General features: G+C 38.8%; 1 protein-coding gene across 1 annotated transcript in view; it reads left to right on the top strand.

Moving 5' to 3' along the window:
- LOC122789986 (serine/threonine-protein kinase 26-like) overlaps positions 1-21,350 on the top strand; it is an 809,573-nt gene that overhangs the window by 7,087 nt on the left and 781,136 nt on the right. The window lies entirely within an intron of this gene.

Genomic DNA, 21,350 nt, shown 5'->3' with positions numbered 1-21,350 from the left:
TTGGTTATACTGTGTGGGAATTTCTAGTACAACACAAATATGAAATGTATTGTTATGGTACAGTCACTGTAAACTGCTGCCAGTTGGCTTTTCCAGCCTTTAGATTGAGTAGTTTGAAAGCAGAGGCTCTAGTACTGACTGTTTTCCTTCCAGAGTCCCTTTGAGTATTCCCTTTATGTAGCACTTCCTGTTGATACTAGTGACTTGTTTTGCATTTATAAAGCAGAATTATTCATGATTTTGCAGCAGCTTGGTCTCTTGCATTAGTGATCTTTGTTTATATTTGGCCGTCTTGCTCTGGTTGACTATGCAGATCATTGATTGTCTACTCAGCTGCTGACCTCATTGCATGCAGACCATTCAATGGTCGCTGTTCCTGTGAACTAACTGCATATATATCATTTGTCGTGTGCTTCCTTGCACTGAGTGGCTGTAGATATTAGTTTTGACTAATCTGTATAATGGTTAAATATGTTTACAGTAAGAATAACAATGTTTGTTTTTGTACAGCAGATGATGTGAAATTCCACAGTCAGAATATGTTGTGAAAAATGATAAATTCTGCTATAACCACACAGCTGTGTAATGTTTATAAATTACTAAATGAATTGGGATTTAAACAGAAATCCATTCTATAGCTGTGTGGAGGCATTCCGTGATATGTTGTATAGGGTTTGGTAATGTACTGTATATTTATCATTTAGCTTCATTCATGATGTTTTGTAAGGTTCAGATAAATCTTCCAGTTGCATGCAGTCTCTCTCTTTTTTGTTACTTTATGGAAAGGCTAAAAAGCATGGCTAGATCCTGATAACTTGTAATGGCTATTTCCTGCTACTAAGTCTGAAATTATTTTAAATATGACATCAGAAAGGTCTTCATAATTCTGCAAGGCATTCTGTGGGGGTTGTCTTCTGAGAGCTAACTGATCTTGTGTGGTGGAAATTTTGAAGACTTATGCTCTTTAGTCCTTTAAAGTATACTATCACACATTGTAACACACCTGCACCCATGTCTTTTGTATACTTGCATATATTTTGCCAAGTTCAACCAAAGCGGCATTTCATTTGCATGCTACTATGTGTTCTGTTAAATCCGTTGTTCTTTGTTTCTAGGAGGCCTTCTGCCCATCTGGAATGAATAAATAAATATTACATTATACATTGAAAGATTTGTCACTTAAGACTCATTTAATGCTCAGCAAAATGTAATGTCTAATGTCTGATTTGTTGTGGAAGCAGGGAAGCTGCAGTTTCAAATGTGAAATGATTAAGGTACCTTTGTATGCATGGGCAGGGGGGAGCAGATGTCCTGTTCTGATTCAGTAGTGTACTGCATTTTGTAACTTGGCAATAACTTAAGCTAAACAACCTTTGAATGTTGAATTAGGTTGCAAGTCAGATAGTGTGCTCCAAGTAGAGAAATTGATCGCGTGTGTATAATAAAGTGCCAATGCAATAAACTCTATTCATGTGTATGATGGCTTAGTGCAGGTGTGCTGAGTTTTAGTGAATGGTTGTTCCCATCTGCCTGACATCAGGTGGGGGACACTTGGTCATCATGAGAGCTACAGAGCAAAAAAAGCTAGTAGGAAGTAGCAGAAGGGTGATGGGAGTTAATCATATAGCAGACGTCAGTCAGTCCCCACCATTCTGTTAGAAATGCAGTATTGTCAGCTGTTATACCATTCCCCCTTGTACTAGCACTTTCTTGCATGAGTTTGGAGAAGTAACAAGCCTTTTCCCACAGATGTAGAAGAGCAGGTTTTTGGCTGCACATTCCTATTCCCCTTTCAAGCTTTCCAGTTCCCCAAGTCTGCTTCTGACTATAGGTCACTGGTGGTAGTGCAGACTTAATATTCTGTCAGTAGGTAGTGCAGCCACCTAACTGTGCATTGTTCTATGGTTCATTTTCCAGACTGGCTGCACTGTGCATGCAAGTCTGCATGTCTTTTCTGTGCTGTTTGGTTTTCCTGCCATCACAAGTGCATGTCTTAAGTGAATTTGCAATTCTTCATATTACCCATAGGTATATTTATAGTATGGGAGATGGTGTCTGTTCACCCTGAGATGAACTGGCATCCCATCCAGGATTAGATTCACTTTCTTGTACCCACTGAATGCTGGGATAGGGTCTGACATGCCCACAACCCTGAATTATTGGCTAAAATGGACATTAGGAATAAATAGCTGTATATACTGCACTATATCTTTCAAGACATTGTTGTTTTTTTAATTTGATTATGATAGCACTGTACACCTTTGTAATCTGAAAAACCATAAGTTTATTAAACCAGTGATTCATTTGTACCTTTCCATTGCTATTACAAACTGCCAGTTTCCCCATTTTTTTCTATGTATTTTTTCACTTTGCAATAAGTAGGACCCAGCTTAAACTCCACTTTGGAAGGCAATGCTAACCTTGGAAACGAAACATCATCGTGTAAGAAGGCATTGAGGGAGACGGGACTAAAAGCTTCATAGTATGCCCTTTAGCAATTAAGTTGGAAGATATGGCTAGTATATATATATATATATATATATATATATATATATATATATATATATATATATATATATATATATATATATATATATATATATATATATATATATATATATATATATATATATATATATATATATATATATATATATATATATATATATATATATGGCTAGTGTGTGTGTGTGTGTGTGTATATATGTATATGTGTATATATATATATATATGTGTATATATATATATATATATATATATATGTGTGTGTGTGTATATGTATGTATATATATATATATATATATATATATATATATATATATATATATATATATATATATATATGTATATATATATATATATATATATATATATATATATATATATATATATAGGTACATGGTATGCACATCTCCAGCAGCCATTTGTCTTGTACTTGGCTAAACATTCCTGTTATCAGTTGTTTATACAAGTCTCCCTTGTTAAAAAGGTAGTGACACTTTCCAGTTTGTTACAGCTAACTGTAAGTTGAGCTGTGAGTTTAGATTCATAGGTAAGTAGTAGGTTAGCTGCCCTTGCAAGTCATTTTCCTTTTAAGGTAATAATCAAACTCTACTTTGTTCAGTGGATATAAAAAGTGTATACACCCCTGTTAAAATGCCAGGTTTTTGTGATATAAAAAAATGAGACCACAATAAATCATTTTAAAACTTTTCCCACCTTTAATGTGACCTATAAACCTGCACAATTCAACTGAAAAACAAATCTGTTAGGGGAAAAATATAAAAAAATAAAGTCATACAATAAGCTGGTTGCACAAGTGTCCACACCCTTAAACTAATACTTTGTTGAAGCACCTTTTGATTTAATTACTGCATTCAGTCTTCTTAGGTATACAACTGCAATCAATTAACGAGACTTTGATTAACCCCAGATAAAGTTCAGCTGTCCTAGTAGGATTTTCCTGACATTTACTCGGTTGCTTGCTACAGCAAAAGCCATGGTTCGCAAAGAGCTTACAAAGCATCAAAGGGATCTCATTGTTGAGCGGTATCAAGTCAGGAGAAGGGTACAAAAAAATTTCCACAACATTGGATATACTATGGAACACTGTGAAGACAGTCATCAAAAAGTGGAGAAAATGTGGGACAACAGTGACGCTGCAAAGAAGTGGACATCCCTCCAAAATTGGTGACAAGACAAAAGCTGGTCAGGAAGGCTGCCAAGAGACCTATAGCAACTCTGAAGGAGTTGCAGAAATTTCTGGCAAGTACTGGTTGTGTACTACATGTGACAACAATCTCCGTATTCTCCATATGTCTGGCCTATGGGCTAGAGTTGCAAGATGGAAGCATTTTCTTACACAGAAAAACATCCAGGCCTGGCTAAAATTTGCAAAACAATACAGCAAGTATCCCAAAAGCATGTGGGAAAATTTGTTATGGTCTGAGACCAAGGTTGAACTTTTTGGCCACAATTCCAAAAGGTACATTTGGCGCAAAAACAACACTTTGCATCACCAAAAGAGCACTGTCCCCATGGTGAAGCATGGTGGTGGCAGTATCCTGCTTTGGGGTTGCTTTTCTTCAGCTGGAACTGGGGCTTTAGTTAAGGTGGAGGGAATTATGAACATTTCCAAATACCAGTCACCTTTCGCCCAAAACCTTCAGGTGTCTGCTAGAAAGTTGAAGATAAAGAGGAATTAAACCTTTCAACATGACAATGGCCCAAGCATACATCGAAATCAATGAAAGAATGGCTTAATCAGAAGAAAATTAAAGTTTTGGAATGGCCCACCAACAGCCCAGACCTAAATCGACTAGTAAATCTGGGGGGTGACCTGAAGAGAGCTGTGCACAAGAGATGCCCTCGCAATCTGGCAGATTTGGAGTGCTTTTGCAAGGAAGAGTGGGCAAATATTGTCAAGTCAAGATGTGCCATTGTGCTCCTACCCAAGAAGACTGAATGCTGTAATTAAATTAAAAGGTGCTTAAACAAAGTATTAGTTTAAGGGTGTGCACACTTATGCAACCAGCTTATTGTACATTTTATATTTTTTCCTGTAACAGATTTGTTTTTCAATTGAATTGTACAGGTTGTAGGTCACATTAAAAGTGGAAAAAGTTTTGAAATGGTTTATTGTGGTTTCGTATTTTTTATATCACAAAAAAACTGGCATTTTAACAGGGCTGTGTACACTTATTATATCTACTGTATATGTGAGGTAAACACCTTGATCATTGTCAGTCCCTTCAGTCCATGCTGTTGTATGTCTGCCATGTAACATCCCTCCAAGAGATTGACATATGCTGTGAGCATATTGTTTTAAGTATAAAATAAGTTTCTGAAATATCACTTGTGCATTGTATTGCAGTTGACATTCTTCATCTTTATTTAAGTTTTCTGTTCTTGCATGGCCCGGTGTATTGTATGTATACTAACTCAATAAACTCAAACTGTTGTGTCTTTCAGCTTTTCCCGATTAGGGGTCACCACAGCGGGACTCCGGTCCGCTAATGATTGGCAGTTGATTTTTATGTGCCGAGTTGCCAGCCCTGACGCATAACCTTAAACGAAGGTACACCCATTCACACATGTCTCCATGCAGAAGACGCTCTAGCTGAGAATCGAACCGGACAGCGTCTTACTGTGAGGCGACAATGCTATTGCAGCACCACTACCGTGGACAACTCAAACTAAGTGACAAAAAAATCAGTCAACATAATCACCGGTTACATACCACTAGGTAAAAACATCCCCTCCCTAGAAGCCCTCCTACACTGGGTAAATCAAAATGTACCCCAAGAAACTATCATCCTAGGTGATTTCAGTATTGACTGGAACACATGCTGAACTACTAACCGCACCACCTATATTAACCTCTGTAACTTCCCCCAAATCATTCAGTCTAACACTAGACTGGGAAACAGTAAAACCAAAGAAAGCCTCCTAGACTGGATCTTGATAAATAAGGCCAACACTCCATACCATGCAGGAGTCCTTACAGACACCCTTGGCAACCACCAACCCACCTTCTTACTAAAGTACAAAACTCAGATCAACTCTACCCCATATTACAAATTACACGGAACAAAAATAACTTCGACCCATTCAACTTCAAACTTGAACTAAAACACCATAACTGGAACATACTAAAAGTGCTACCCCTAAATCAAACAGTAACCCAATTCAACAGTACTTTCCTACAGATCTTAAATAATTGCGCCCAGCTTGTACTACTAAACTCAAACAAAAATTGTCCCTTCAGTCACCAAAGAAATAAAAAAAAAAATATATAGCAGAAGGGAATAGAGCCTGACACCTATGGAGAGCCACTAAAACTCTAACAAATCGGGAACAATTCCAAAAACTTAGAAACAAAACTAAAAAATATATTCTCTTGGATAAAAAAAAAATTATTTCTTACAATTGTAAAACAGGCATCAAAACAACCCCCAAAAGTTCTGGGCAGGAATAAATAAAACTGCTCCACCCTGGCAAACCCTCTACCCCATCTCCAACCTCCACTAGCAATATCACAGATATACCAGACTCATTCAACAAATACTTCATAGAAATCCTTTCCAAACTAGCTCAAAACCAACCCACTACTACAACCACCAATTTTCCTGAACTTGTAGCTAGACCAAAAACAACCTGCCTATTCCCACCCACTATATCAAATTGACTACTAACTAAACTCAAACCTGCCACCCTTGCAGCTAACTGCATCCCGGCAGAATACCTACAGCTGGCAGCTAATGAACTCGCCAGCCCAATCTATATCCTCCTCAACATATCCATATCTGAACATGCCATCCCACCATTCTGGAAAACCACCTACATCATCCCTCTACATAAAGGTGGTACATCCACTGACCTCTCCAACTATCGACCAGTTGCCATCCTGCCCCACTAGCAAGAATGCTCAAAAATTACATACACCACCAACTTATGCCATACCTGCTTAATAACAATCTTCTCTCTCCCACACAACATGGATTCCGCTCCACCCACAGCACAACTACAGCCTTACTCTCTTTCACCAACCACATTAACCAAAACAGACACTTGGGGAAACTATCATCTGCCATTTTCTTGGACCTGTCAGAAGCCTTTGACATGGTCAACCACCCTAAACTACTGCACTCTTTCACTGATCTGGGCCTAAATAGTCATGCATTAGCCTGGTTTCAGAACTACTTGACAAGGAAGGCACCAAGCAGTTTGATGGGGCAACAATCTATCCTCCCTGCTACCTATTACTACCAGAGTCCTACAAGGGTCCATTCTAGGGCCCCTTCTTTTCTCTCTCTTCACTAATAATCTCCACAACATCTGCCTAGACACAACTGTCATACAATACGCAGATGACTCAACAACTCATCTGCTTAGCCAATGATCCTCACAAACTCCTCTCTATCACCCACAAAGCCTTCCATTCTATTGAAACCTGGTTTCTGAGCAAAAACCTACTACTTGATCCCAAAAAGTCCAAAATGTTGCTGTTCAAACCCAACTAATCCACAGCAATACCCAACTCTTTTTTTAATTGTGTCCAGAGATGGTACTATGATCTCTGGAGTTACCATTGACCATAACCTCAAATTTGACCTGCATATAAATCACACCATAAAAAATGTCCACAAAAACAAACTGCAGTCTTTACAAAAATAAACAGTTTCTAACTCGACCTGCCAGAACAACCATAGCTCAAACTGACCACCTCTCCACCCTCTTCTATGCTGCACCAAACCTCACCAACCTACCCAAAACAGAATTTGCCAAGCTCAACATCTGCTACAATAAAATAGCCAAATTTGCCACCGGTGCCCCCTATTGAGCCCACCACTGTCTCTCACTACACCAACTTAACTGGCCTGAGTTCCCTAATCTCCTATCATTCCACAAGGTTTTTTTGCTCACAAACTCCTACTACTACCAGATAAAACCCCTGCACTATCCAACCTACTAAAAATGCAAACCAATCCCAGACAACTTCGCTGTAGTGATAAAAAAAACTTCTCAAGGTGACCAAAAGCAGTAACGCAGCAGGCAATTCCTTCTTCCAAAATTCATCGTCTTTCGGCTGTTCCCATTAGGGGTCGCCACAGCGAATCATCTGTTTCCATTTCTTCCTGTCCTCTGCGTCTTGCTGTGTCACACCAACCACGTGCATGCCCCCTCTCATGACATCCATAAACCTTATCTTACGCCTTCCTCTTTTCCTGTTACCTGGTAGCGTCATCCCCAGCATCCCTCCTCTGCACATGTCCAAACCGACGTAATCTTGCCTCTCTGGCTTTGTCTCCAAACTTTCAACCTGGGCTGACCCTCTACTATACTTATTCCTAAGCCTGTCCACCCTCATCACACCCAGTGCAAATCTTAACATCTTACTCTGCCACATCCAGCTCTAACTCCTGCCTTTTTGTCAATGCCACAGTCTCCAACCCATATAACATAGCTGGTCTCATTCCCCTCTTGTAGACCTTCCCTTTCACTCTTACTGGTACTCGTCTGAAATCTGGGACTCCTTACCTTTTGCCATTACCACTGCCAAATCTACAGCTTCTTTCAAAACACAATTCAAAGAATATCTAAAACTCTTGGTTATGCTCCTCCCACCCCCTTCCCCACTCTATTACTCCCTGTTACATTCCTCACTTCCTCCTCTTACATAGGTTGTCTGTATCAGCTGAATTATTGTAACCTTGTGGAAGTTTTTTGCTATTTAAAAAAAAAAAAAAAAAATTCATTATTATGTAACAGTTTATTTCGTGTTTTACCAATGTTATTTGAGTTCTGTTTGTGGAGCTTTTCTCCCCGGGCCTCCACTGAAAATGGACATGTATCCAGTCGGACTCTCCCGGTCAACAAATGTAAAATAAAAAAATATATATATAGAAAACATCTTTAATGTACCAGAATTGTAGATCTACAGGACTTAAGTATTTGTGTAAAAATGTACATGTGGTTTTGTCGAGGATTAATATAACAGTAAAAGATGAAGCAAGTGTTCTTGATTCTAAGCAAACTACTGTACATACATTTACATAATGTGCCTTGCATGGTATTTTTATTGGCAGCACTGTTTTTTGTTCATATCCACTCTACTGTACCCTCTGGCCATACCTTGGCAGGCTGCTGTGGGCTTTCTCCCCAGTACCACTTTGGAGAATACATCTTATTTTTTTCTCAGAGCTGATCATTCTGAAATGTTGCCCATAGATGGAGTGTGTGTGCAATGTTGTTGTCTTTCGGCTTTTCTCGGTTAGGGGTCGCCACAGCGGAACTCCGGTCTGCCACTGATTAGCAGTAGATTTTCACAAATGCCGAGGTGCCAGCTCGACGTTCAACTTTCAACGAAGGCACGCCCATTTACACATGTCTTTCGAACACCCACCCAACCGCGGGGAGGACATGCAGACTCCACACAGAAGGCACTCCCCACACTCCAGCCGAGAGTAGAACAGGAGAACCTCTTGCTGTGAGGCAACAACGCTACTGCTGCACCACTGCGGAAGTCTATATTTTTTGTTGGAATTTAGATTTCTGCTTAGTCGGTACTCAGTTGGAAGAACTGGCTGGTTTGCCAGTCTAGCAGTTTTGATGATTCAGACCCTGTTCCACATACAGTTATGTTCAATAGCTGTCTTGGGGAGTAGTGTTCAGTGACACGGGTCCAGCTGCATTCATTTCATTCAGATCATCACATGGAGTGTTTGAGACACAGTGTGCAGGCTCCCGGTAGTAGAGAGGAAGACCATATTTGAGATGAGCCTGCTCTTTTCCACCTAAAACTTCAATCTTGACAACCTTGGCTGAAGATGTGAACCTGTAAAACCAGTATTTTGCATTTTCCTTTTCTCAGTATCCCTACTGATGCTCAAGTGCAAAGGCATGAATCATGATTCATGTCCATGATAGGGCTGTTTATTCACAATTATGTTATATTCTCAATGTAAACTGCAAGAGTATTGGGAGAATTTGTAATGTTCTTTACAGAATTTTGGCACTAGTATCAAGGACAACTTCCACGGTGGTGCAGTGGTAACGTTGTTGCCTCACAGCAAGAGGTTCTCCTGTTTGAGTCTCAGCTGGAGTGTGGGGAGTACCTTCTGTGGTGGAGTCTGCATGTCCTCCCTGCGGTTGGGTGGGCGTTCGAAAGACATGTGTAAATGGGCGTGCCTTCGTTGAAGGTTGAACGTCGAGCTGGCACCTCAGCGTTCGTGAAAATCTACTGCCAGTCATTAGCGGATCGGAGTTCTGCTGTGGCGACCCCTAACCGGGAAAAGCCGAAAGACAACAACATTGAAGGTATCAAGGACCTAATGCATATAGTACATCATGGCTGTTTGTGTGTGCAGTGTCTTTTTAAATATTAAAGAAGTTTTTTTTTTTTTTTGTGCGTATTGTAAAAGTGTTTGTTTGCCTGCTATTTTATCCCCTTAACTGCAACAGTTATTACCTCAGTAATCTGTAGGTGAATGACCACTTATGTTTAGATAAAATGGCTGCAGCTGATCTGTGGCCTGGATGCTTTAAATTTCTTAACATATTGAATTTTAATTGTTTTGCCAGTACCTGAAGTTGGAGTAAAGTAGGTTTTTGATGCATGTCACTAGAAAATAATTCCACTGAGACTCTATCACCACACTGCATATTGGAACATGCCAACTGGTATGAAAGTGAATAGGAATGCACAGGAATGGTGTTTCTTATTCTTATAAAATGGAGTTCCTATACTTTTCATTTAAAATGTTAACTTTGCAACTTTTATTTGGCGCTTTAGTTAAACAATTTATATTTGTTAGATTTCATACAAATACATGAACGTCTCTAATGACTTGCTTTGAAACAGTAATTCTTTAAGGATAAGCTCTTACATCAGAGTTCCTGTAATTTTTGGTCAGCACTTTTATGTTAAGCTTAGCTTTACACAGAGTTCTTCTAAAAGTGTATAAAATTCCTTTACACAGAGTTCTTCCTGAAAGTGTATCAAATTCCACTTAAGTTATAAGAAGTCATGGATTTTAAATGTCTCCAAGTACATTTGCATTGGCTTTGCAGTATTTAGCTTTGGGGTTGGCAACCATTTGTAGAGCCAGGGTGTGGTTATACAGTTCAGAAATTAAAATAGCATACTGGCAGTTTTTAACTAGGCAAGAGTGGTGTTGGGGCCATTTACCTTCCAGTTTTTCCAACTTATTTGTTGCTGTTTTGCAACTTTGTGCTGTAAAAGTTTAATTATACAGTGGGAATAGAGTCCGTGATCTAGCTAGCAGCTTTATGTTTTGGCAAGCCCTTGAAAAGCCTTGGTGTATTGTGTCTGCTGTGGTGGCAGTGCTACTTTGGATATTTAAATGTTCTGATACTACATTCCTTCTGTGGTGACATTTTTGTCCAAGTGTCTATTCAGGTAGAAAAAGATTGATTCAAGTAAAAAAAAATAAAGCCAGTCCCACTGAAGGAGACGAAAAGAAAAAAGTGAGCAGAAGTTTCATAAACTTTTGGTTCATCTCTTTCTTGGCTAGTACCATTATACCTTCCAATTCTGAACAGTGCTATCTCTGGTTTAGCTGATACTGATAACAGTTTGTAGAACTGCATAGCATATATAAACAGGACTAGATCCTACTAGCTTTTTTGCAGATGATTGAAAATAGCAGTGTCTTTTTATCCTGGCTCGCCACTTGGCTTTTCGATGCCCCTTGCAGTGATTTTGTGCATCACCTTAATACTAGTCTGTTTTCGCAATGGAGTTTGACAGTACTTTGCCTCCTCAACTCATGTGTAGGGACTTTTTTTGTTTAGGCTTGTATTTTTTATCCTTTGGATCTGGAAATGGGATGTCATTGTAAACTGCTGCCATTAAAATCCAGTTGAACATCATTTTCAGCTGCCTTCCTGTTAACATTAACTCCACAAAGGTGACGGTATATGCTTTTGTTAACACAGAAACACATGGTGTAGTTTTTCCCTTAAGGTTCAGATTAGGCAACGTTTTGGTGAAAAGTGCCGGAAATCATAACTGTTAAGTTAAAGTTATTTTAAATAAAATTTAAACATTTTAAGTGACATTCTTCCAGTAAACCTACTCATAACAAAAGAGGCTCATCCTATGAATATGTATAGAATGCAGTAAGATGAGACGTGTATTTTACTACATATTGGTTTTGAATAATTCATAAGTGCTTGAATTTTCCACAAGATGATTTTCAGAAGCATACTGCATGTTGTATCACATTCAGTGCCAGTAAACTCGGTAATGAGTACAGCAGTACACGTCCCCAATACTTAATAAAGCTAAGTACTCAAAGCACTGCTTCCATATTCTTTCTGTTGCAAACTTGTGTATGATGGCCTCTGCTTGGCTTAAAAGTTGGCAAATGACCCTACCATGCTTGATCTCTTACATGTTCGTGAAACTAGTAGCACCATAAATACCAAGCATAGGGACCTAACCTACAGTTATTTATCAGGAAACTCTAACTGGGCAAGAAGCCCCTTATCTGAGGAGGCCTGGGGAGAAAAGCTCCAGAATAAAGGTTACAAAACAAACCTATATTCAATGCAGCAGGTGATAATGCAGAACTAGGAGATGGCCAGTAGTACATTGTAACATGAAGCAAACCTAGGAGATGGCCAGTAGTACATTGTAACATGAAGCAAACCTGTTAGTGGAGGGTTCACAGTTGGCGTTACCCTTAGGCGAACTAGGCATCTGCCTAGTTAGAGACACTTACGATTATCTTAAGTAAAGAAATGCTGCAGCTGTTTCTAAAATAACTCTCCTAGTAGTCCATGTTCAAAGCAGCCTCACTTGAGGTGCCCAGTGATGGGAAGTGCTGTGCACCTGCTCTGACCACAGAAATTGTGGGCACCTCTACTCTGTCTCATCCACAGTCTAGACAACAAGTCTGATTTGATGTCTAGGTCTTGGATGGTACAGAGCAGAAAACATGCAAATTGTGATGGTCACACTTAATAACAGTGAGAGTTCTTAGGGGGTGAGACAGTTTTTTTTTTTTTTTTTTTTTTTTTTTTAAACCTGATAGGCACCCTAGAATTATGGACAGTGGGGAGCACTTTGCAGGACTAATGTTGAAATAGGTATTTTACTGTGGCTGGCTGGCATCTGTGTGTTTTTTTTTTTTTTTTTTTTTTTTTTTTTACATTACTGTTCACTATTTAATCTATTTTACCATAGTAAGACATCTTGAAATGTAAGCAGTTAAAGTTGTAATTGCTAGGTATGGATAAAAAAGACTGAATCTAGTGCTCCAGAATGAGCAAACAATCTAATTTGCTTGAAGCAAGTTGGAATATTTTACTGTGGCCACTGACTGTGTTAAAGCTGAAATGTGCTACTGTGTCTGTACTGATTTTTTTTTTTTTTTTTAACATGGTCAGACTTCAGGGTTGTGCATAGTCAACATAGTGGCTATAACTGGTGAGTGGGTAGTGGGCTATCTGTGCATAAGTGACCCTTTTTGTCATTTACTGAATTTAAGGGTCTACTTCACGTTGTCGTAAGCTGACAATATAGAGTCTGATATTGTCAGTGCGACAATATCGAAAGTGAAGAACATCGTGCAAGTAAACGGAAGTCTCCGTAAGGGGAGATTTCCATTTACCTCAATGTAGTGCAGTCTCTGGGTTGGTATATTTAAGTATGGGGGGTACAAGGGGGGGCTTGCCCCCTACCTATGCCATTTAGTTTTTTTAATTTGTTTTTTTTTTTTACGTTATTCAATGTTGTACAATAAAGTTCAACCTTTATTGATTCGATTAAGTAAAATTTCGATAATGTGATATAGATGCATCTGTAAACAATCTAGCTTTGCAGGGCTAGTGTACATCTGTGTGTTAAAAAATGCAGAGTAAAGTGCCAAACTTGAAATACATTACTGTAGCGATTACTTTGTTTTTATCACGGTTTGACTGTTTGCATCTCTGCTATCAACAAACTGCATATGATTGCTTGGTACAGGGATAGTCTTTAAATGCAATGATGACAGTGGATTCATTTTCAATCTGGCTTTGCCAGGCTAGCGTACATTTGTGTAAAGTATTTTGGAATATTTTACCATGGTCATTTGTTGCAAACCATGGTCTGACATCTGAGGTGCATACAGATAATTAGCTGTAACTGAGTATAGAGTCTGATTAGCAGTGACTTGCTCATCTGATCCCTGTTCAGTAGTCACTGATATGGCCTGCTAGAAACAGCATCGCACAATGCATCATTGCTGTGGCTCATGCTTGTATGTGCGTATTTGGGAGATGCAGTGTAGTTTAGTAACTTCTTTCATTTTCTGCCACTGTCAGATGTCAGCATTGCGCATAAGTTGTCTTTTTTTTTTTGGTGGTCCAATAGAATGTATTTGAAAGCAAATGACACTGGCATGGTGGTCTTGCAAGGACCTTTGATAGTTCTTAGTGCTTGGTTTTCTAATTGAGTTCTTGGCAGTGGCTCACTCTTGTGAAGTCTGCATATTCCCCACTGTCCTTGAGATTTATCTAGGTGATGTGGTTTTCCCAGACGCCTCCAAGAAATTCCCTAGGTGAACTGGAGTTTTTCTGATGTGCCTGTTAGATGAGCATGGAGTGGGTGTCTGTGTGAAAAAAGGATATCACAATTTATTTATTTTTTTAATTTGTAGACAGTGTTGGTAGTTTCATATATAACTGTTTTGTTTAGCAGTATAAGCAATACTGGCAAATTCATCACAGAACATCAAGTCTCTTAGCTACTGCTAGTCTGGCATCCCCCTCAACTCTGTCCTAAGTGGATTTTCACACAAGCTTACTAGCGACCCATCTTCAAATTCTGCCCTGAGCTTCACCTAATCTAAAACTTTCCTTCTTCAGAAGTGTGCACAGAAGGAATCTGCATACATCTTTCATCAGGGATAGGGACATTGGAATTATTCCTATATTTTTTTTCTCCCAAGCTAGAGGTCTAAACTAAATTTCATTAGCTTATCTAGGGCTGTATACTGTTTAATGGCAGCATATTGGACTACATTACTGCGATTATTTTTTCACTTCCCTTAAAATCAAACATAGATGCATATATGGGTGCCTTTCTTGGGAATAGGGATGAGGAGGAGGCATGCTGTATATGTGTAAAATGGCAAAAACTTGAAATATGACTGAGATCATCTGTTCTTTTTGGTTTCATCTCAGTCTAATACCATAAATCTATTTGCGTAGCACACCAGATCATCTAGGGCTGGCCTAAGAGAGAGAAGGATTTTCTGGGAAAGAAATTTTACCTATGGAATAAGCTTTGTCTCCATAACAAACAAAGAAGCTCCATATTTCTTTAATTCTATTTAAAAAAAAAAACAAAAAAAACTGTAAATTCACCCCAAGATTGAGCCCCGCCCCCATGGTCAGGTGAGTAGGTAGTGGGAAATGTTGTTGCATAATATCTAAATATGAATTGAAGTACAGAAGCAGATGTATTCCCCAATAACCCCTTCTCACATATAGCAGTAGACATACTGCCCAGTAAACCTGGACAGTCAAGTATGCTTTTTCACAACACAAAAAGCATCTGTCTTAAACTGCCTTTTTTCACTCTTGCCTACCTACAGGCCCAAATGCATAGACAGACAAAGCTGGTAGCAGTCCAATGTGAGTACTGTTTTGTTGCATGGGCTGTTAAGGATCTTTGCATAAATGAATGGGAATCTCCTGTGACTTCCTTGACTCTCACTAATTCATGTCTCATGTCAAGTATAAAAGGCAAACTTTTCAGCACAAACTATTTTTATACTGGTAGGTAGTATTCTTTAGGTTCTGGGTCTTAAACTGGATTTTATAAGTTGCAGTAACTAAGTTTATAATATTTTGTAAGTAACTTACAGTATCCAAGCAAGTGCTCAAGCTACATGCATACTTGTCAGCAGCATTTTGTTCATCCAACTGAGAGCTTTCATGTGAGGCTAAGCAGGTCTGTTGCTGCTGTTTAATAGACAAGATACTTAGAAAAACATGAAATGTATAACAATATAATTATATGAACAACAATTATCTTTATCTTCAATAGAAATAGGCCAAATATCAATACAGTTGTGTTTTCCATTGTGTAAGCTTTGATTTTCTAAAATACGTTGTATGTAGCATGGTTTTGGAATTATTGATGGAAATATGAACAAGCAATTTTTGATTTAATTGCATAAAATATGTATTTTAGTTTGCGAGCTAAGCGACACCAATTTGAATATATAGAGATAATGTGCATTAGTATTAGGTCAGTCTTTCAAAGATTTATAGTTTACACTGCAATGTTTATTTTACATGTTCTTTTTATGGTTTGATACACTACTTATGTTTTTTTTATTGGACACTTTTATGATTATATTCACCTATCAGCAGAGAGCCTTGTTCAGTTTAATGATTGCATTGGTTAGTCTTATATGATTGGTTTTATTTCCACTTAATTATTTATGAAGCTTGTTTTGATTGGACAGCTCTGATTTTTATGGACCAATAACGTAAGGAGTTTTATATGGATTACATCTTGATTGATGGTATATATGTAGATTTTATTAGTGTTGATGAGAGTGTGTGTCTTTCATGATTTTTTTATATGAAACTATTGTTTAGCTTATGTTACTTAGTTTCTGATTGGTCTTCGTAGATTTTTCATGTTTCTTGGTCTGAAGAAGTGGTTGTCCACTGCAAAAGCGCTTACCCTTGTTTTGTGAATAAACTTTATTATTTTTACAGCTGTGGTGGTTGTACTGGGGTTTCTTTATTTTCTATGGTTTATTTGTTGCTCCTGGTCCAGCTTTCACCTGTATACCAGTCCTGTACAGTGGATATAAAAAGTTTACACACCCCTGTTAAAATGTCAGGGTTTTGTGATATAAAATAAAAATTGGACCACAATAAATGGTTTTAAAAGTTTTACCACCTTTAATGTGACCTATATTGTACAATTCAATTGAAAAACAAATCTGTTAGGGGAACAAATATAAAAAATAAACGTACAATACGCTGGTTGCATAAGTGTGCACACCCTTAAACTAATACTTTGTTGAAGCACCTTTTGATTTAATTTAAAGCATTCAGTCTTCTTGGGCAGGAGTCTGTCAGCATGGCACATCTTGACTTGGAAATATTTGCCCACTCTTCCTTGCAAAAGCGCTCCAAATCTGTCCGATTGCGAGGGCATGTCTTGTGCACAGCCCTCTTCAGGTCATCTCACATGAAATTCACCTCTAAACCTCAGTATATATACAGCTGTGATGTTAGAGGTGAATTTCTGTGGATCTGATGAAGCAGTGATGCGAAAGCGCTTATCCGTCTTTTATATACTACAATAAACAGTTTATTGGTACATGCTGCCTAGCTGTTTAGCGTTTATTCCTTTGGATTTCACTACATGAAGATTTCTCCTGTTCAGGTTTATTCTACAGGATTTCATTACATGAAGATTTGTCCTGCTCACGCTGGGGATTATTATTGTTTGGTTTGATTATACTCTTTTGCTGTACACCCCAGCGCTAACCTGTAGCGAGACTAGAGAGACTTTATTGAATCCAAAAAGACTGAAGACGTAAATCTAGAAAACTCTTTGCATCCACTTTTGAGTGTTCACTCGGTGATGAGACAGTCGTATGTAATTTCACATGTGCAAGTCATAATTTGATTTCAGGACTGCTGAAGATTTTGGTGTAGAATTTACATATTGCAAGGAACCATACTTTGAAAAAGTTTTGAAATGGTTCTCTAACTTGAAACAGCATTAATTACTTTACTATAATATTTAGAAGTGAGTCCACATGTTTGCTTTGCTTTGTGTTGACTGAGACAGATGTGCTTGCTTTTTTTTTGTGTGTGTGTTCATCAAAGATTGATACTCTGCTCAGTAAATTGAGTTATGAACTTGAAGCTGAAAAGTTATTTAAAGCACAGAGAGGTTGTTGTAAAACATTTGCCAAATGTTATGTAACAGAAACATTTGGTTAAGACTGTTTGTGTGGTGAAAGTGCAATTTAATAGAGGCTCATGTACATTGTAGAAAAATGGGCCATGTGGGTGGAGAGTTTGAAAAAAAATTAGATTGGCAACTTCTGTTTAAAACTGCACAAATTGTGTTCTGTGTTTCTAGGTGAAGTAAAGCAGACACAGATTTCTGCAAGTGCAGCTGTTAATGTGGCTGCATGTAAGTGCCTGGTTCTCCTTGTCAGTTCCTGGCTGGAGTACCATCTCTGTGAAGTTTGCATATCCTCACTGTATACCTGTGAACACTCCGTTTTTTATTTGCCTATTGTCTTGCCTCTCTCCAAAATTTTTGATTCTTATGGTAAATCACAAAAGATTACAGTTTAGTAATGCCAGAAATTAGATAGACAGAGGTGTGTGGTGTGTGTTTTTTTTTTTTTTTTTTTTTTTTTTTTTTTTTATGCATTTCCTCAACTGACTTTGCCTGATGGAAACTAGATTTATAGGTTGTTACTAGGCTAATGACCACTAGGGCCCTTACGAGCCTAGCCATCATCGCCATCAGCAGCCCCCTTTTTCCCATTTTTCTATGTGGGGTTGGGGTATCATGTTAACTGTCGCCATCTCTCTTCAGTGCCTCACTCCTGCCTTCTTCGACACTCATGCCTGACTGTCTCTTTTCTCATATGATCCATCCATCTCTTTGCTGGATGTCCTCCATTTCCTCTTACCTTTTTCCTGTTTGTCCCAAATCTGCTTTACCAGATTGTCTCCTGCTTTTCTGCACATGTGTCCAAACCACTGTAATCTTTTCTGCAATTTGAGCTACTTTAGCTTTTGCTCTTATGTCCTCATTTCTTAGTCTGTCCCACAGTGTGCATCCAACCACCCTTCTCAGGCACTTCATTTCCATGACCTGTAGCTTCCTTATTGAATAGAATGATGCATTTTGTAACATGCAAACAAGTCACCTCAAATAAATTTACAATTGTTACTTGTCAAAGAATGGAAAACTGTGCTAACGTTTCTGTAACTGTGTTGTTATAGTGTTTCCTAAAGGTTACTTAGAAACAATCTCTGCAGGCACTGTTATGCATATCACTCCATATTTTGTTATCCCTTGCAAGTTAACAACTTAGTGCTGTATCAATGCCAAAAATCAATACAACAAATAGGGGGAATTAATAGTTAAATTAGACAGATGCTCATTGTCTGCACATCATAAGTACATATTTCTGTCCCCTTCCTCCTTTTTAATGGTAAGTTCATGGCCACAGTCCGCTACAATCATCAGCTCGCTAGCATTTGCAATGTTCTGCTAGTTGTTACATTCCAAAACAAATACCATTTGCATTTCATTTTTTTTCAAGCTGCCTGCTGCTCAAAATAAGTTCAAAGGGAAACCTGGTCTGCAGCACTTAGAATCTTAGATAAACAAAATTAGAATTTATTACTAGTGACTGTTGCACTGGTTGGCTTGGCGAATGAGTGGGACTACTAAGCTGGGGGCAGACTGCACTTTTACAGTCACTTCATTATCCTGAGATGTCTCCCCCAGAGATGTCTCCCCCAGATAACTGCATCTCCCAACACAGATCAATGCTACAAAAAAGCCCCTCTAACTGTCATGGTGGAAATTGGTAAATGTACAATAAGACAGGCACTCTGTCTGTACCACTACATATTCTATGATGTGGTTTGTCCTGCAGGTCACAAAAGCAAATATGGGGGGTTACACACATACACAGTTCCACATTTAAATATGGCTCTCTTGTTGTTCATTTTTTTTCTCCAGCAGTATTTCTGGCACAAGTAAAAATGTTGACAATTTAATTTTTAGTAATGCAGTCTTCAAAGGTAGTGAAATAGTAAACACTCCATGGGTATGTTTTGCCTTTATATAATTAAATGTAGCATTTCATTCTAATTCTGTGTATATCTGCTGTTTGACTTAACATACTGCATTAATATATTTTTGATTGCTTTTTTTTTCCTTAGAACTTATTTTGTGTGTGCGAACACATTTAGAAAATCTGATGTATTTGCTTATTTTATGTTGGTGCTTTTCTCTTCATACCTTCATGGAAAATGGACTCCGCCCAGTAAGACAATATTAGTTAAAGTGAAATGAATAGTCTTCTTTTGGTTGTTCCCGTTAGTGGTCGCCACAGCGGATTATCTGTTTCCATTTCTTCCTGTCCTCTGCATCTTGCTCTGTCACACCAACCATCTGCATGTCCTCTCTCTCACTGTATCAATAAACCTTATCTTAGGCCTTCCTCTTTTCCTGTTACCTGGTAGCTTCATCCTTAGCATCTTTTTCCCAATATACTCAGCATCCCTCCTCAGCACATGTCCAAACCAACATAATCTTGCCTCTCTGGCTTTGTCTCCAAACCTTCCAACCTGGGCTGACCCTGTAATATACTTATTTCTGATCCTGTCCACCCTCGTCACACCCAGTGCAAATCTTAACATCTTTAACTCTGCCACATCCAGCTCCAACTCCTGCCTTTTTGTCAGTGCCACAGTCTCCAACCCATATAACATAGCTGGTCTCACTACCCTCTTGTAGACCTTCCCTTTCACTCTTACTGGTACTTGTCTGTCACAAATCACTCCTGACACTTTTCTCCACCCACTCCATCCTGCCTGTACTCTCTTCCACACTCACCATTACTCTGAACCATTAATCCCAAGTATTTAAACTCCTTCACCTTTGCCACCTCTACTCCTTGCATCCTCTCCATTCATCTGTCCTCCCTCTCATTCACACATACATATTCTGTCTTAGTCCTGCTGACCTTCATTCCTCTTCTCTCTAGAGCATATCTCCATCTCTCCAGGGTCTCCTCCACCTGTTCCCTACTCTCACTACAGATCACAATGCCATCTGCAAACATCATAGTCCATGGTGACTCCTGTCCTGATCTTGTCTGTTCACCTGTCCATCACTATTGCAAATAAGAAAGGGCTCAGAGCCGATCCTTGATGTAATCCCACCTCTACCTTAAACGCATCCGTCACTCCCACCACAGACTTCACTGCTGTCACACTACTCTCGTACTTATCCTGTACCACTCTTACATACTTCTGACACTCCTGACTTCCTCATACAATACCACAACTCCTCTCTAGGCACCCTGTTATATGCTTTCTCTAAGTCTACAAAAACACAATGCAACTCCTTCTGACCTATCCTGTACCACTCTTACATACTTCTCTGACACTCCTGACTTCCTCATACAATACCACAACTCCTCTCTAGGCACCCTGTTATATGCTTTCTTTAAGTCTACAAAAACACTACAAACTAATCACCCTGGATATACATATCCCACCTCCACCCCCAGCACAAAAGACCACAGTGAAAAACTTCTCAAAAGCAGACTTCACTCTTCTTAAGACTGAGATGGTATCCTTTAAGCCCACTGGGCCAGTGGATACCACATCCCACAATGCCAAATCCTTCACAAATGCTTTCTATGGACATCTCCAAGAATGCATGGATCATGCAATCCCAAATAAATCCAAGTCCCTCTCCACCAAAGGCAAGCGTCCTGTGTGGTGGACCTCTGCCATTAACAAATTGTATAACAAAAGAAGGAAGCTACTGCATGATATTCCCATAAAGGGAAGACATATCTGATCAACATTAGCAGAAAACTACATTCTCTCATAAAAACATCCAAGGCCAACTTTGAGAGAAAAATCGCTAAGGACACTAAAGATAACCACAAAGCCTTCTTCAGCTATGTTAGAAACCTGGGCGGAAACCCTCAGATATGCTCAGAGTTAGTTCACAACAACAAAAAATACACTGAACCCACAGATATTGCCAACATTCTGGCTGACAGGTTCAGTGCAAATTTCTCCCCTCCCTC

Source organism: Protopterus annectens, chromosome 15.part0, assembly GCF_019279795.1.
Source record: "Protopterus annectens isolate FY-2018-M chromosome 15.part0, PAN1.0, whole genome shotgun sequence".
Lineage (NCBI taxonomy): Eukaryota > Metazoa > Chordata > Ceratodontiformes > Protopteridae > Protopterus > Protopterus annectens.
The sequence above is the reverse complement of the archived record's forward strand: the minus strand, read 5'-3'. Positions and strand labels throughout refer to the sequence as shown.